Here is a 7,681-nt window from a genome sequence, read left to right as displayed (position 1 = left end):
GAAAGGTTGATACTGGCCCTTCCCCTCTCTGGCTCTGGCTCACCTGGTGATTTCTCCCCCACTCCTGCCACTGTGATGCCATCTACCTTGAGGTGCTGGGTGGAGGAGGGGAGACTGAGGACATGCTGTTTGTATCTCCAAAACACTGAGCTAAATAAACCTCTTTTCCTTATGATTACCCAGCCCAGGAATTTCATTATAGTAACAGTGACAAGAATGACCCAGTATGTTAGTACCATGCAATAGGTCACCAAGTTTGTCCTCCTGTCTCACTGAAGCTTTGTACTCTTGGTCAACATTTTCTCTTTTCAAGGTCCATTCCCCAGGTAACCACCTTTCTACTGTTTCCATGAGATTGGTTTTTTATTCTTCAGATTTAGATGAGTGAGATGGCCCAGTACTGTCGATCTGTGCTTGCCTCGTTTTGCCTGGCTCAATGTCCTCCACGTCCATCCTCGCCCTCCAAACCTTCTCTGTGGGTCTTCTTGCCTCCGTCTCCTACACTCTCACCTGAGATTCATATGAACTGTCTTTTCAGACATTGAGATAAGCAAGAGATGAGCCACATTAACATGGTCCCAATTTAAAAAATTCTGTTCCCTTGTTGCTGTTGACTCAGTTGCTGTGTCTCAATCTTTTTGCTTGGGATATATAGTAATAATACTATTAATAGTGAATAGTTAATTCAAGTTTATATTAATAGTGGATAATTATTAATAATAAAGAACAGCTGACACTACACAGTGCTAACTAGATAAGCAAGATGTATAGATGGTAGGGTTTAAACAGGATAGCCCTCCAGTGAGGTAGGTACTGTTACCAATCCCATTCTATAGATGAGAAATTTGAGTAACATAAAGGAAAATTAAATTGCCCAAAGCTGTATAGATAGAAGATGTCTGTGGAAGGACTAGCACAGGCAGTCTGACCACAGATTCTGCTCTATTTACTCTACTGCTTCATCATAGAAAATACAGGGCCATGGTCTTTAAGGAGATAGAATAGAAAGAAAAGGAAAAGTTTTTATTGACACCAAGTATTTGCTACCCTTTGTGCTAAGGCACTGTACATATGTCATCTCAATTAATGCTTACCTCACTCTGAGAGACATTATTACCCTCATTTTGCAACTAAGGGAACAGATGCTAAATGAAGTAGCTGGTTTTGGGTACGCAGTTTCTACAATAGGTTCAGATTTAAAACAAAGTCTGTTTTTCCCCAGAGTCGGAGGATTTCCACTTCAAGTGTGAACTTGTTCCCAAACAGCTGGAATAAGAAGGGTGAGAATGGACCCCATGTGAGTAGAGAGAGCACATGGAACTTTCCTAACCATTAAAATCACAGCATTTCAGTCCATGTGACCCAGCTGGGCACAGCTGGAAGATAGCAATTAGGCAATATCTGCAGCCAAGATGCTGTTGATTCATGCTTTGAGGACAAAGGATCTGGACTCAGCTTATGTGTTTATGTGCAAAGAATATGAGAGAGTAGTAGACATGCCATTCACTAGCTACTGACTGCACTCAAAAGCCTCTTACCCTTGATGAAGTATGGCCAATGGCTATATTCAAATAGTGACCTCTTAGCCTAAGCCATCATTCAGATGGTAAACGCTGCCTGCAGGGTCACCTTTGGATGTCCAAAAGAGGCAGGAACTCAATTTCTGTGGTTTTTGGAAAATCATATATTCCTGTTGCCTAATCTGCCTCCCCATGGGATAGGAGAAGACATAGGGAAAGCAGAGGTACAGAGATGCCTCCTGAAGAGACCCACAGCTCCCAAAGTTCTAGAGCCAAGATGGTTGGACTTCATTCCCAGTTTCCCACTGGTGCAGTGAGTCTGGGCAGGATCCATGAACTTGGATTTTTAACAAGTTCCTATGTGGTGCTGCTACTGCTGTTTTGAGGTTCACACTTTGAGAACCACTATTCTAGAGTCATCTTCAGTAGCTATCTGGGACAGAAGGACAAGCCCAGCTTTATTTTCTCTTTTTTCTTAATCATGGTGTGATCTCTGTGGTGTGCCCTCTCCTTTTTTTTCTTTATTTCTATACTGCACTGAACATCCAGGTGGCAGCAGGTAGAGGCCTGGCAGGAAACCACATTCATTCCAGGTGATTCAAACAAAAGACTGGTGAGGCTGCTTACAGGTGGATGGCCAGGACATTAAAGAACAGCCAGAGGCTGCTACCTCTGCTGGGGGTGCAGAGGCAAGGGGAGGAAACAGTGTTTCCTGAGCTTGGGGGGAGCAGGACTTGTGGAGGATGTGCTACTTGTGTCATTACACATGGCTGTTTCTAGAAATGCATCCCAACCAGAGGGAGCTCCCCGTTTTGCACTCTCCATCACCTCCTGGAGTGTCCTATTGGTGGAGTCCAACTGGGTTCCAGAGGACAATGGAGGAAGTAGTTTCCCCAAGTCAGCCTCCCAGGGCCCAGAGCAGAGCAGAGAACTGGGGTTGGGGAGCAAATGGAGAATAACCAGTGTCAGCAGGACTGTTCTTTCTTCCTTGCTCTGCCCTTGACATAAACCTTTACTTCCTGCAGAAGCTTTGTAGGGGCCAGCCAGTTCAAGAGAGAAGACAGACTTCATACTGCCTATAATGATGCTCTGTCTCCATATAGTAAGTTAGGATCTTGACCTTGCCTCGGAGGGGTGTTGAGACATGGGAACTTCCAGAGAAGCTGTTGGGAGAGCCCTGCCGCTCCCCCAGCCCTTGTGTTCCTAGAGAATGCTCACCCCTATCTCAAATAGGAAGGTGATAATTCTGCTGGCCTTCTCTGCCTTCCAGATGGTCAAGCTGGATTAGAAAAAAGCACAGTTTCTGCCGCAGCTGTGACAGGACTCCAAAAGAACTCCCAGTGGTTGAGGGTACAGCGTGGGATGGTTGGAGGAGGGGACAGAGTGTTTCAAGCGATTTACAAACCCTAAGGAACACATAGTGCTTGGCGTTGGCTCAGAGGGGCCTCCCTTCCCATCTATGGAACAGTGAAAATGAAATCTCTTAATCCTTAGGAAAGAAAGCTAAGAGAGAAGAGGGGGAAAGCAGGAGGAAGAGGAGAACTGTCCTGCAGCTGCGAGGCAAAGGGCCGTGTTGCTGCTGGTCACGCTGCTGGGAGTTTGGGGTCTTTCTTTACCTTTCTGATACTGTTGGGATATTTTCCTGAGGTACACAGTGAGATCTTGTGTCAGATACCCATTTCCATGGTAAGATAAAATTCAAGCATGTTTAGGGCAACTGTGGGTTGATCAGCAATTTTATAATCTGAATTTGAAGCCAGTGGGTGGCAGGCAACTAAGCTAATGTGCACTGGAGGAGTGGCCTAGGCCCTCCCCAAGTGGCTTAAAATGTCCCTTTCTCATATAAGCTTCTCATTCCTTTTCTTCTTGAGAGTAAAGACAAACTAAGCTAGAGTCTGACAAGGGATTCCTGAGTCTTGAGAAGGGTGTACCTCTGAATTCAGATCACAAAGCTCTGGATAGAGCTAGAGTAATAGACTCTCTGCAGTTAGATGGATTCCTTCTCTCAGGTATTCATTTTCCACAAGTGGTTTAGAAACCTCCGCCTTATGCATCTCACGCCATGGGCCCTAACTCCTCGTCTACCTTGGAACTCATTGTCCTGCCATTTTGAACCCTTTGCCCAAGTTCACAGTCTTCTTTCTGCCCCCTTTGATGCAGGCAACACAAACAGCAGAAGAGGGTGCAAGCTTGGGCAGTGCATTCATGGTGTTGGAAGTCTGGAAGGGCACAGAGAAGCTACGGCAGTGCAATGGGAGGAGGCCTGGCCACATTCATGGTAGACAGGGACTTCTTTCCTAAAAAGAGGTTGCTGCAGTCTGGCTGCAGCAAAATAACCGGGGGGGTGGAGGTGGGGTGGGAGTGGGGTGTGACGAGCAACTAGTGTAGATTGATACAGCAGGAGTAGGAGCCATTTATTGTAGGACAACAGAGGTATTTATACATTCCACACAGCTTATCTTAATTAACATAAACTAGATACAGCAGTCAACCAATAAGAAATCTCCACACTTAATGGCTCCCTGGAGTTACTTCACAAACCACTCCTTCTGACAAAATGCCAGGTGCCATCCGACTTGTTTACAGACTCTAACATTTCCCCCTTTTGTTTAATTTAAATAACGACCACAGTGGTTTTTACACAAACACCATAAATAATCTGCTACGAGCAGAAGGGGAGATACAAAATGCCACAATACCAAGCCAATTGATGGCTCCATGCAAGAAGCCCTTGGAAAAATTATACCAGCAATGACACCGTTAGCAAAGATACCGAGTTACAATTTGTTGTAGATTACAGTTTGTTGTCTCAGTCCAGGTAAAGCAGTGTCTCAATAGATTAACTCACAGTCCAGGTAAATCACAGTCCAGGTAAGTTCTGCAGGCAGCTAGCTTGATCCAAAGTCTCGCCTGGTTCTTAGCCAAAGTTTTGTCCGGTTTTCAGCAACACTGGAAATTCTTCCATCCTCGTTCTCACCGGCACTGGGATGAAGATAGGAACTCCGGATGGCTAAAGAAAATCCTGTAGTATTCCACTAAGAAAACAACCTTCTGAACAATTTAGTACATTATCTCAAGGTTTTTTTACATTTGAAATAAGCCTTAATAGTGCTCTTTACTCATTAGCTTCCAGGTGTGGGAGAACCATTGTAGTTTGTGGCCTTGGAAATGATCAAACTTCAGGGACATGGGCCTTCTTCCACCTGCAGCATCCTGGGCAGCCCCAGATGGCCCTGGGGAGAGTCCAGGACTCAAAGTGCTTCTGGGCACAGGGAGCAAGAGCCTGTGAGACTGTGCCTCTGGGTCAGGTCTGGATTTGGGCTCTCGAAGTGGTGTCCTGCTCCCCAGATGGGGGGCGGGGAAGAGCCGGCTGCTGCCACTTGGAAATTCCTTGCTGTGCCATGATCGGCTCTCGCACGTGGCAGCCGCCGCACCAATTTATGCACCCTCCGGTAACGAAAAGTATTTAGTAGTAGCCTTTTGCTGCAACTTTTTTCCTGATAATCCTTCCTTCTCTGAACTTTCTTCTTTCTGACTAGAGTTCCTGGGCTTCCATCAACACATGCCCTAACAATTCTTGGTTCCACTGGGGTGCCTTCTTCCCTTAGTAATTTACTTTTCACCCCTTCCATATTTTCATCACAAAGACAATACAATACACCAAGACAAAACAAGACACAAACATACTGCATCAATCTTCTCCATTTTCTCAAAATGGCCATTTTTCCTCTCGCCCTATCTGCCTAGGGACGAGCAGATTTGCTCCTGTCCTGTCTATGGACGGGCAGCTTTTTTTTTCGTCACTTACCCCCGAATGTCCTGGGGCTCCCACTGTAATGGGCCACCATCTGCTGCAGCCGGGCTGCAGCAAAATAACCGGGGTGGGGGGGGTGATGAGCAACTTGTGTACATTGATACAGCAGGAGTGGGAGCTGTTTATTGTAGGACAGGAGAGGTATTTATACATTCCACACAGCTTATCTTAATTAACATAAACTAGATACAGCAGTCAACCAATAAGCAATCTCCACACTTAATGGCTCCCTGGAGTTATTTCACAAACCACTCCCTCTGACAAAATGCCAGGTGCCATCCAGACTTGTTTACAGACTCTAACAATAGGTGAGTGCCTGGTTGTCATGGTTTCCTGTGACAGCCACTGCTGTTGCCCCTCAGCACCTTAGAGCTGATCTGGAGCCCTTGGGATTGAATTTGCATTTTGCTGATTTGGGGAAGACTTTTCCTTTCTGGGTTACTAATTTCCAGGGCTGAAATGAGGTCTGGCTGAAATGGACTGTGAGATCCTGCCCTGCCTTGGTGGTCTGTGAGATTGTGGCCTGGTTGTTGTCTCCATAGTGTCTCACATAGTCACACACCTCTCCAAGATTCATGCATTAAAGAGGAAAACAGGTTTGGGAATCTGTCTCATTTGAGGAATGCATCTCTCTGACACCACTCTGGTGATTATGGTGACTTCTATTGTGCCATGACCACTACACACTGTGATTTCTAGAGAAGATCTACCATCAGATGAGTTGGGGCTCCTACCTCATCCTTAAGCCTTATAGGCTATGGCCATTCAGCCATCTTATCTTCTGGCATCTTCTTCATAGTCTTATGCATAATAATATAACCCCAGAGCTAGGGGTTATCTTGACCCTTCCCAGTTGTCTATATGAAGCAATTTTCTTCAAGTGAGGTCTTCAGATTAATGAAGACCTATAGCAGACCTATGGGTACATAAGAGTGGGTCAGGGTTGGTAGAGGGTACTCAGTGTCATGGAGGCCCTGTGTTAGTGGTCTGACAGATCTGGGGCTTATTCTGACAACCGTCATTACCAATTCTGTGGCCCAGGGCAACTCATTTTACTTCCTCATTTGGTTTCCTCTTTGAAGAAGTGTTTATCATCCTTTGGTGATAAAATTACATTGCCTTTGAGCATGGCTGGAAGGATGATCTTCTCTCTCATTTAGTTCGAGTTAGACCTTCAGTTCATGAGTTTCTTTTCTTCTCCTAAACTTCTGGTAGGAAAGTGGAAGGAGAGAGAGCATTTCTGGAGACAAGAAGGCCAACGGATGATGTGGAAGTTACCTTGACATACAGGAAGGGTGACCCACAGGTATGCAGATTATGCCCTGAAAAAAATAGAGGCCATTGAAGGAAGAAAATAATCCTACATAACTTCACGGTGAACTGAAACACAGGGGTGGTCATGGAAGGGATTAGCTTCCCTGTGGACAAGTCTGTCAGTCCATAGATTGCCAGTGATGGTATCTAGAAGTTCCTACTTGCCTGTGTCTCCTTTTCTCCTACCCATTGATGGGTTTTCTCCCTGACTCTCCCACCTCTCTTAGCTGTTGTGAGTCAGAGGAGCCACACAGCCCTCTGAAGAAGCAGAGGACTACTGTGTAGTCCAGGCTTCTCAGTCAAGAGCCCTGATCCCACACACAGCCCCTTTCCTTGATGATATTGGTGGCCTCTCAGTCGTACATCAAACAGTTAGTGTGTTAAAGCAATCTCTTCTCAAGTAGGTAAGGAGCAAGAGTGAAGGGATCATGGATCATTCTGTCACATTAAAGTATGCTCCAATCGTAATGAGGGACCTTGAGGGATTTAGGATAGATCTGAAGGAGATCAATCTATTTATTTACTTTATTAGAGCAAGTGTTATAATTTCATTCTTCCTAATGGCTGAGTAAAACTCCCTTGTGTGTGTGTGTGTGTGTGTGTGTGTGTGTGTGTGTGTGTGTGTGTGTGTGTATAATCACATTTTCTTAATCCTCTTGTATATTGACCGGCATCTGGGCTGATTCCATAGTTTGGCTATTGTGAATTGTGCTGCTATAAACATGAAAGTGGCTGTATCACTATAGTATGCTGATTTTAGTTCTTTAGGATAAACACTGAAGAGTGAGGTAGTTGTGTTCTATGGTGGCTCCAGTCCTACTTTTTTCTCTTTTTTTGAGGAATCTCCATATTGCTTTCCAGAGTGGTTGTACTAATTTTCAGTCCCACCAACAATGCATAAGTGAACCCTTCCCCTCCATCCTCACCAGTATTTATTACTATATGTATTCTTGATAATTGCCCTTCTGACTAACGTGAGATAAAATCTAAGTGTAGCTTTGCATTTTCCTGATTGCTAGAGATGGTGAGCACT

Source organism: Ictidomys tridecemlineatus, chromosome 7 (genome assembly GCF_052094955.1).
Source record: "Ictidomys tridecemlineatus isolate mIctTri1 chromosome 7, mIctTri1.hap1, whole genome shotgun sequence".
NCBI classification, from domain to species: Eukaryota; Metazoa; Chordata; class Mammalia; order Rodentia; family Sciuridae; genus Ictidomys; species Ictidomys tridecemlineatus.
Note: the sequence above shows the minus strand (reverse complement) of the source record.